Source organism: Rhipicephalus microplus, chromosome 1 (genome assembly GCF_043290135.1).
Source record: "Rhipicephalus microplus isolate Deutch F79 chromosome 1, USDA_Rmic, whole genome shotgun sequence".
Lineage (NCBI taxonomy): Eukaryota > Metazoa > Arthropoda > Arachnida > Ixodida > Ixodidae > Rhipicephalus > Rhipicephalus microplus.
In genome coordinates this window covers 268673291-268683129 of record NC_134700.1, presented here as the reverse complement: position 1 = coordinate 268683129, position 9839 = coordinate 268673291, and positions in this window count along the sequence as shown.

The window sequence follows — 9839 nt, the reverse complement described above, 5'->3', positions numbered from 1 at the left end:
TGATGTTGCTGTCAACTACTTCACAGCGTTTTTGATTGATGCTGCAACAAAATGCATCCCACAAACAAATGGACACCCTGGAAAACGACGTGTACCATGGTGGAACTCTGAATGCCGAAACGCGCGCAAACAGCAAAACAGAGCTTGGAGGCTGCTTCGGAACTCATCGTCAGCCGAAAATGTTGACACCTTCAAAAAAATAAAGTCTCAAGGCAGGAGAATGCGTCGGCAGGCCAGAAGAGAAAGCTGGCAGAAGTTTTTGTCAGAGATCAATTCATACACACAGGAGGCTAAAGTCTGGAACATGGTCGGTAGGATAGCAGGAAAACACGTACACACACTTCCACTCGTAAACACTCAGGGTGATACCTTGGAAGGTTAGGCAAACTTCCTCGGTGCACACTTCGAACAGGTGTCCATCTCATCCCACTATACTGACACTTTCCAAAAATACAGAACAAGAATAGAAAAGCAGAAACTCGAACACAAATGCACTACATACGAGGCATATAACCAAGCTTTCAGTCTAGCTGAGCTGCGAACGTCTCTAAACTCCTGCAGTATTTCTGCCCCAGGTTCTGACCGTGTGGTGTATGAAATGTTAAAAAACCTACCAGCCGAAATACGAAAAACCTTACTTTGTTTGTACAATGCTATCTGGTTTTCCGGCACTATCTCTACCTCCTGGAAAGAGGCTATTATTATTCCCATTTTGAAAGAGGGCAAGGGCCCTTTAGCTTCGAGTTATAGGCCTATTGCACTTACAAGCTGCTTGTGCAAAGTCGTCGAAAAAATGATAACCTGCCGACTTGTACATTGCCTTGAAACAAACAATTTGCTTGACCCATTTCAGTGTGGGTTTCGAGAGAGTAGATCCACCACAGACCACCTTGTCCGTATCGAGGCACAGATCAGAGACGCCTTCGTTCATAAACAATATTTTCTCTGTGTGTTCCTTGATATCGGAAAGGTTTATGATGCAACATGGTGTTTTGGAATTCTAAGAGACCTGTCCCACCTTGGCATGCGCGGAAGAATGTTTCACATAATCGAAAGTTACCTGTCAAACCGGACATTCCGTGTCCGAGTGGGCACGGTTCTTTCCCAAACATTTGTCCAGGAAACAGGCGTGCCACAAGGTGGTGTACTTAGCTGCACACTTTTTCTCATCAAAATGAATTCTTTTCACTTGTCCATCCCTCGCAATATGTTTTATTGTACATATGTCGATGACGTCCAGCTTGGCTTTAGATCTTGCAATCTGGCAATGTGTGAGCGGCAGGTTCAGTTAGGTTTAAACAAGGTCTCCAAATGGGCAGAGGAAAACGGATTCCGACTGAACCCACAAAAAAGCACGTGTGTCTTGTTCTCCCGAAAGAGAGGCATGCACCGAGAACCCGACATTTAACTGAACGGTCAACGTCTGTCTGTTAATGTGGAGCATAAATTCTTAGGATTAATATTGGACAACAAGTTGACCTTCGTACCACACATCAACAATTTAAAAACAAAATGTTTAAAAGCCATGAATGTTTTAAAAGTGTTGTCACGCACTACGTGGGGTAGTGACAGGCAATGCCTCATGAACCTGTATACAAGCCTCATTCGCACCCGCTTAGATTATGGGGCCGTTGTTTAACAGTCTGCGACTCAAAGTGCTTTGAAGATGCTGGACTCTGTGCACCATTTGGGCATCCGCCTTTCTACGGGTGCTTTTCGCACCAGCCCCATAGAAAGCCTTTATGTTGAGTCAAATGAGTGGTCACTTTATCTGCAGAGAACATACATGTCCTTTGTTTATTTCCTTAAAATGAAAGCAGACAAGAAGCACCCCTCATACTCTACTATTAATGATTTGTCGAGCTCAATATTGTTTCAAAACAGGCCTTCAATGAGGCAGCCCTTCTCAGTTCGCCTGAAGAGTCTAGCTGAGGAAATTGCAGTCTCACTTGAACACAGTTTAATGGCTCCTGTAGCATACCCGCCACCATGGCAATAGCAGACTATAGGCTGCGATGTGTCTTTTCTAGAAGTTACAAAACATGCGCCTATTGCCCATATCCAAACATACTTCCTGGAACTTCAACACAAATACACACGTCCTGAGTTCTTTACAGATGCCTCCAAGTCTAACTCCTCTGAGTCCTACGTTGCTGTCGGCCCATCCTTTTTGGATGCTGGCCCTCTACATCCAGGCACAAGTATCTTCACAGCGGAAGCTTATGCGATACTTGTGGTGGCTAAACACATCAAGCAATTACAAATACAAAAAGCAGTAATTTATACGGACTCCCTCAGTGTGGTAACGGCTCTGCACACTCTTAAAAAACAAAAAAACCCAGTCCTTGTCTCACTTTACTCCATTTTGTGCCACTCTACACACTCAAACAGCATGTTGTAGTGTGCTGGGTGCCAGGGCACCGTGAGATTCAAGGCAACGTGAGGGCGGACCAGCTCGCTGCATCCGTCCACGAAAGCACTGCCCCTACACCCATATCAACCCCGGCCCTTGATCTTAAGCCGTCTCTCAAACGAAACCTCAGGGACTACTGGCAGAGCAAGTGGGATAACACACACAAAACAAACTACACATTGTTAAGCCACACCTTGGTCATTGGCTGCCCGTATCGAAATCACGTCATACAGAGGTAATACTAACGAGACTCAGGATAGGACACACATACACGACACACACACATCTTTTGTCCGGTGGCGATCCACCATTGTGTGACAGATGTGGTGAAGCATTACTACCTTCCTTCACATTTTAATTCAGTGCAAACAATTGGACACTCTCAGAAAACAACACTTTCCATTATTCTACCGACAACATATACCTTTACACCCTGCAATGTTTATCGGTAGGGAACCGCTTTTTAGTCACAAATCATTGTTCGCGTTTTTAAAAAAAATTCATAGTTTTCATATCATATTCCCGGGCATTCCGTAGCACAATCTCTCCAGAGAGGTTTTTGCTGCGGTGGCTACACAAAAAAGCACTTGCCTCACGGCCCTTGGACGCAAGGGTATGAACGAGTGAGGTACTTGTGCTAATGCCTTACATGTCCACCATCGTTCTACATTATCACCAACTTTCGTCTCCTATTCACACCACACACACCTTTCACGGCATGGTCATGATTTTATTACCTGTATGGTTTTACCCGCCTTAGCGCGAGTAATTTTATGGCCCTTATACAGCCGCTTGTCACAATCATTGTCCATATTTTTAGTTAGATGAACTGGCACTCTTTGGCCGTGAAATGGCCCTTGCGCCACAAAACATCAAACATCATCATCATCATCATCATCACAAAGCGTACCACCTGCGTGGGCATCTTTTGTCAATGCTGCAACGATCAACACGCGACGTGTCATCCAGGGCCTCTCAACTCATACCCCCTTTCAATAAACATCAAGGTTCATGCTGTCGACCTTCATATCAGACCGAAATTATTTTCAGCTAAGGGCAGGCGTCCCTTAGCTCAGCCGTTAGAGGAAGTTTATTGAAAATAGGAAGTAAATATGGAGACATCTCGTGCAGACCTTGTGAAAAGTTAGAGCACTCTTTTACTGATGTCAGTGACTACGGCAAATACTTGGTGGAGCCCAGAATGCAACATGCGCGTAATATATATGGACAAAGTGTAAAGAAAAAAAACATTTTTTCTGGTGACCAAATAGTAACTGTCTGTCGCTAGCTGCTAGCACCTGGATAGCAATGCGGTTAGAATGTCAAAAGTGAAGAAAATAAAAAAAACAGAATAAAGCTGGACTGTTTGCATATGTCCAAAGAAGCGATCTGAATGTGATAGCTCAAAAGGAAGTCTTGTAAATCTTGTGAAAACCAGCGTTGATATCTTGTTGAAAGCGAGCGTTGTAGGGTACCCCGCGTAGGGGCTGGCTTTCGAAATGTGAGGTCTCTTGTAAGAAAAAGAGTGCGGCACGGCAGTGGAATTTATCGCAAGACATCGCTAAACCACTTTTCCCTCTTTGTCTCTGCCTCAACGTTTTTATTATTGAACTTTGTCGGCACTCTTGCCCCGTTCGTCCCACCGACACATTCCTTTCGTCCTCTGGTGTTGTTTAATAATGCGGAGCGAATTCTTTTCCTCATATAGAACTTTCAAGGTTATTTTCAAGCCATGCACCGGGTGTGCTCTTCGTATTCGTTGTCCAATATTCGTTGTTCCTAAAAAGCAACATCATGCAGGAGATGAAAAGATTACGCTGTTTCAAAACACATAGCAAACAGCATTGGTATGCCGCTCGTTTGAAACAAGTTATCTAAAAAGACAAATTCAGTGCGACCTTGAGAACTATTTCTCGTTTTCTTGTTACACTTTCTTTTTAGGCTTGTTTCTTCAGTATCGCGAATTTGAGACTGATCGCTCGAAGGCAAGGATACGAACAGTGAGAAGTACATCGATCGCGCCGTGTTCTGACCTAGGCGTCAGTTTGTATCTTCATTCGATCCGATACGAGCTGGCAGCGGGCCTGCGCGTTTACCGTCTGGGGAGCGTGGGAGTATTGTAGAGCACCGCGACTGACGAGCACGCTCATTCATCACAATCTATCATGGTGGTGTGAAGCAGGCGCCACTGTTCGGCGCCTACTCGTGCCACTAAACTCGGAGCCTACGCAACAGCAGAACGCGCACTTGTCCAGAAGATCAGGCTGACCAATGGCTGGACAGGCACGCTTTCTGCCATGGCATAAACAGGGGAACGTAAACGAATGCATCTGCTGCTATTGGTTTATTGTACGATCGGGGCTACCTCTGTGTAACCATAAAATGCTGACCTACAACATATTCCGTTCGGTTGCTTTTTCGTGAAACCCTGCCGCGGTGGTCTAGTGGCTAAGGTACTCTGCTGCTGACCCACAGGTCGCGGGATCAAATCCCGGCTGCGGCGGCTGCACTCCCGATGGAGGCGCAAATGTTGTAGGCCCGTGTGCTCGGATTTGTGTGCACGTTAAAGAACCCCAGGGTGTCGAAATTTCCGGAGTCCTCCACTAAGGCGTCACCCATAATCATATATGGTGGTTTTGGGACATTAAACCGCGCACATCATTGCTTTTTCATGGGTGTTTACTCTGTTTGGGTTTGACTAGTTCTCTGTTTCCTGTATCTACAAGTCACGGTCTCGCTAATCAGCTGGGTTGCAATGACACCTAAAAAGCATGCAGCTGTAATACCTAAAAAACAGAGAGTGAGCGAGAGACAGCGGAGGAATTGAGGACAGAGAGCTGAACCAAACGAGCGTACGATCTTTGCCCTGTAGCGGGTGTACCAAAACAACGCGAGATATGAAAACTACACTTGCAGCGGTTTTCATTACTAGATGATGTCTTCAGACCAGTCTTTAGTTGTTCAACTCCTGTCTTAAAGTCTGGGGACGATGTAGTGTCGTTTTTGTATCACCATATAGCCACGGATAATTTCTTGCCCCTACTTTAAAACAAAACTCCCTGGCCTCTCTCTAGCAGCTGTCCCTACACGAAAAAAAAATATATTTGATATCAATTTCTTGCAAATATGCGCAACACATATTTTCACGTAAATATTTGTATTATATTCATTGGGCATAATAGAATGTGTTGTAGAAAATTCGATGTCATTTTCTTATTAAGGTAAAACAACGCCTTTCAGTATGTGTGCTTGACTCAGGTACCTCTGTTTTTCAGCATATTACAGCTGCATGACAAATCAAACTATTCTTGTAAGACCTGCATGTGAACGTTGCGACCCTGACTAAATCATTTAACACAAGTTGCGTCAGTGCCCCCTATACAGCGCTCAGCTGCAGTCCTTCGCAGCAGTATGGAGCCTGAGAGCGGAGAAAGCGCAGTTGAAGTTCCTGCGAGCGACCAGCCTCGTTAAATAATTGGGACACTCCTGTGTGTTTTTTGAGTGTGTTTCTATACATCCATCTTTCGTCCTCTCATTCCTCTCTTCCCCAGTTTTCTGTCTCTTCTTTCCCAGTGCAGTGTATCCAACCAGTTATTTGTTTTCTGGCTAACATTCCAGCCTTTGCGCATCACATCTTTCTTTCTCTTTCTCTTTCTTTCTCTCTCTAGAAACAACCTGAAAGCAACCAGATTAGAATTCGGAACATTCCAGCTTCGCTATTTTTCGTATTGCTTTTTTTCTCTTATTTATCTTTAAGGGCGAATCTGTGATAGCCACGTGCATTTAATTTCCTTTCAAACGTGAAAAAAATTTTCAATTCTGTTTTGCCCGTACCTAAATATCGTCTCCCTCCCATAATTAGACCCAATATTTTGCTATCCCACCACGCGTAATGAAAATCGATACATTAAAGCTTGTATCGCTTTTTTTTTCGCTAGCACTGAGACAATTGTTTCAAAAATGAGAAGAATTCCACTAAGCTTCTATTTTGTTCTAAAGGTTTACGAATTCATCCAGGCACAGTTGTTCAGGGTTGTCCAATGTTTGTAGCGTGATGCTAGATTGAAGGAGGAAATAGAAGTGACTCTCTGTAGAAGTAATCACTCGCCACCTAGTGCAGCGTCACTGAATTCACTATGCCCTGCCGAGTCTAACGGAGTGCTTCGCTCGAAAATTGCGTCCTATCGGCGCCGGTTCACCGCCAGCAATACAACAAAATAGCTCTTCGCGCCTCGTATAAATAATGGCATAACGTTCCCCAAGACGATTGCGCTTCTTGGCGCTGATACAAGCATTGTCGACGCTCACTGAGAGACACGCCGCAATTTGAATAATATCATTGATTTTCCAGACTCCAAATTGATTTCTGCGCGAGCACGAAGTACTGACGAGAAAAATAAGCCTTGTTTGCTTTGCTTTGGAGCACGCCATTTATCATCTTCACCTTCTCTTACTGCAATTTTATTTCTCATAGTCTCTCTCCCCTCTCCCGTTTCACACCCCAGAAATCGTGCAACCTGCAGCTTCACGGCTGAGTCCTTCTCCACATTTGCCCATCCAATCGAAATTAGTCCTAGCTACACCAGCGCCGTTATTCAACGTTCGATGGCTATATTGCCGGTGCGCTGTGAATGGGCGTTCCCCAGCAAATATGCAACAAGGTAGAACGCGGCAAAGAAAAAATCTCAACAACGAAGTGTGGGAGAAGCTTGAAGGAGAAAGCATTCACAGCGGCCGCCTAAAGGAGATCATGAAGGGGGACACACTATTGGGAGGAAAAGACGAGCGCCCGGATTGTAACTACAGAAAATCCCGACCACGTTCGACACTCACTGATCTTGACGCTTACAGCATTTGTCGCCCCGCAAGAGAACAAATGCGGAGGAGGCGGGCGTCGTTGTGTTTCATTAGGTCACGCCTGTGCAACAGCGACGCCTTTCGGTCGTCGCCACATCCTCCTTTTCCTAGTTTTCGCATTCTTGTCGCTGCTTTAGTCTCCTCCACTGTTGCCCCACCATCCCTTCATTTTTCTTTCTTTTTTGTTTGTCTGGCAGAAGAAGAGACGCCGCACATGTTTGTTTTCAGTGTCACAGCATGCCGCACATTCCTTACTCAACTGCGTCCTTTGATTTCATATTTTTTTCCCAGACGTTAATATTTCATCCGCGCTTCTTCCTCCGAAGCTGCTTCGTTACTTACATTCATCCCTGCTCTTTCTACTAGCCTTTATGTCGTCGTGAAAAAAGGAGATGCTTGCGCGAAGCTTGCTCAACGGTCATTACTTGGCGAGGCTAGAACTCCGCTTTAGTATGAGTTCTTCCATCTCTCTTATTCGGGCCACATTGTTTCTGTCACCCCGAAAGCAGCGGCGGCGATGGCGGTGGCGCTTTTCGATCGAACCTCGTTATTACGTTTCCGTCTTTGACGCTCAATGTGAGAGCGAGCAGGGCAGCACACGCCGTCATGACCTTACCCGGATATAAGAAGCGAGAATTTGTGAGGCGTTGATCATAATTTTCTCTTGCCGCGTTCTCTTCATAGCTTTATTTGCCGCTAGGTGACAATACTGCTCCGCGAAGCATGCAGACACAAAGGTGAGCGTGTCCCCTTTACTCCTTTCTTTGTTGAGTTGACGGCCTTATTTTTTTTAGTTTTTGTTATGGGGCGATTCTCACTTCATCTCGTCATTTGCTAACAACGTTTTCTTGACAACTGGAGCGGACAAGTATGCCCGTTAACTTATCATGCTTGAACTCAGAACGGCCTTACGTTATCTGGCCAATGTTGTTTCAGTGTGCTGCCCCGAACGCGTGTAGTTTCTCCTTGAATAATAGATGTACCGTCTGTGTTTGTCTTGATTTTTTTTCGCAGTTTTTTTCTTCGTCTGTTTTGTACCCCTATATTTAAAAACCAATCTTGCATGCCTGTCGTAAGGTCGAACTGTCGGTTAGTCGGAGTCACGTGTAGCAACCTTCAGGGTATACCTAGATTAAATTTAACAAGCTCGTAAACGTTAGCAATGGATTAGCAATATCAAAATGTGAAAAGAATGAAAAAATTAAAAAAACGCACTCAGGAGGAGAGTTGAACGAGGAAGGACAGGGAGGTTAGCCAGTAAAACACACTAAGACGACAAAAAAAGAAGTAGGAAGAAAAAGTAGCAAGAAGTAGTAGCAAAAAGCGCTATAATCTGGTCAACGAACAATATGCATCAAGGGAAAAAAAAAGCCCGAATCCTAACACAGACAAAAAAGTTTGTACCAAGCGCGCAAACTTTAAAACAACGAAACTGGACTCTCTTGAATTTATTTGCTGATATAGTGTTTCTAGGCCTTAGCCATGTGACGCAGACTGTGTCTAGGTTTCTTTTAGATTTATTTATTCATTTATTTATTTATTTATTTATTTATCAATTACTGTCAACACGTAGTCTAAGTAGGGAGGGCAATAAAATGGCACAACAGTGCACATAAAGGAAACAAATAAAAGAATAAAAACAAATAAAACAAAAACAACAATACGGATATAGTCAGCATGTTTGGTGAAACGCTATAAAACAAATCAATGACAATCAGCATTAAAATGTCTATTCGATTACACAATTCCATTCTGTTATTGTACGATGGGAAAAAATAATCCATAAATGTGTTCGTTCTCGCGAAGAAATGTGTTAAGGCATATTGTCTATGGTGACGCGTGGTTCGAGTTAATAGGGGCAATAGATATAGAGATGAGTCTAGTGGTAAATTGTTGGTTTAGGCGACAAGAATGGATCATTGTGCACTTCTTGAGACGATTTAAATTTGTTATCCTTAATAGGTAATGTGTATAAAAGCATCTGCTGAACATTTCCTGAACTTTGTCTTGCGACAGAGTGGCTCCAGGCCACATGGAGACAAAGTCGAAAAAACAAAAATCAGACAAATCTGTGCACTACTCATTGTCCATATGCCAGCTAAAATTCTATTCATGGCGACTCCCACCGATACTAGTCAACTTGCAGGAAATGTTATGCCTCTACGTACGTGGCAACAGAAAATTATCTTGCCGTAGCTTCGGCAATGCATTACCGCACTAACAATCAACGTGCGGCAAAGCACGCTTTACAGACAGTAAGCGATATTGATATAAACATTGTTGTTCTTGTGGTCCCCTTCACCTACCCCTCTCGTTAAAATTCACAGAGCCTCCTTCCTTTATTTTGCCGCAGGAACACTCTCTCAGAAGCGAATACACACTAATAAATGAGGAGAATTTTTTGCGTATTGCAGGCAAATCGAGTGTCTATCCACGCGTCAATCAATCTAGACTCTCAATCAATCCATCTAGATAAACATATCAATCTTTCTAGACGCATAAGTCTGGGTGATCTCGGGATCACACCTTTAACTTGGTGTAAACTAACATTGAAGTATGGGAGGGTAAA